General features: G+C 46.0%; 1 protein-coding gene across 1 annotated transcript in view; it reads left to right on the top strand.

The window, feature by feature from the left end:
• Window positions 1-968, top strand: part of LOC116100403 (pregnancy-specific beta-1-glycoprotein 6-like) — a 14964-nt gene that overhangs the window by 6282 nt on the left and 7714 nt on the right. The gene's annotated exons all lie outside the window — the stretch shown is intronic.

Raw genomic sequence — 968 nt, 5'->3', positions numbered from 1 at the left:
CATTTTCTAAATTGAGGTTCCTGCTTTCCTGAAAACTTTAGCTTTGAGTCAAGGTGACAGAAAAAAAAATTAATCAGTACTTTGGGAATGGTAACATAGGAATGGTAACATAGGAATGGGAACATGGGAATGGGAATATGGGAATGGTAACACAGGAATGGTAACATAGGAATGGTAACATGGGAATAGTAACATTGGAATGGGAACATGGGAATGGGAAATGGGAATGGGAACATGGGAATGGGAACATGGGAATGGTAACATGGGAATGGGAACATGGGAATGGTAACATGGGAATGGGAACATGGGAATGGTAACATGGGAATGAGAACATGGGAATGGTAACATGGGAATGGGAACATGGGAATGGGAACATGGGAATGGTAACATGGGAATGAGAACATGGGAATGGTAACATGGGAATGGGAATGGTAACATGGGAATGGGAACATGGGAATGGGAACATGGGAATGGGAACATGGGAATGGGAACATGGGAATGGGAACATGGGAATGGGAACATAGGCCTGTAGTCTCAGCACTTACAAAGCCAAAGCAGGAAGATCAAAGTCCAGGGCTAAATCATGTGTTTAAGGCCAACCTGAGATGCATGGGATTCTGTCTCAAACACACATCCTATGTTTTAAAAATGACATTTGTGTGGAAGAAGGTTCTAGAGGTTAAGAGCTAGCTAGCACTTGGTGAGGAGCCTATATTGGCTGTGACCTGGTCGATGGTTTCATTCAGCAATATACAGCAAGAGGGAGAGGCAGGGGTCACCCACCTGAGCAATTCAGTGAGACTCTTAAAATAAAGAGCAGAAGCAAAGCTACAATAGAGCTCAGTGGTAGAGCCCCTGCCTAGAATCCTCCAAGGAGTGGCTGAGGACGTGGCTCAGGGATAGAGCCCCTGCCTAGAATCCCCCAGTGAGGGGCTGGGGATGTGGCTCAGTGGTAGAGCCCCTGCCTA

The sequence above is a fragment of the Mastomys coucha genome, unplaced genomic scaffold (assembly GCF_008632895.1).
Source record: "Mastomys coucha isolate ucsf_1 unplaced genomic scaffold, UCSF_Mcou_1 pScaffold21, whole genome shotgun sequence".
In the NCBI taxonomy this organism is placed as follows: domain Eukaryota; kingdom Metazoa; phylum Chordata; class Mammalia; order Rodentia; family Muridae; genus Mastomys; species Mastomys coucha.
Note: the sequence above shows the minus strand (reverse complement) of the source record. Positions and strands in the feature narration are given on the sequence as shown.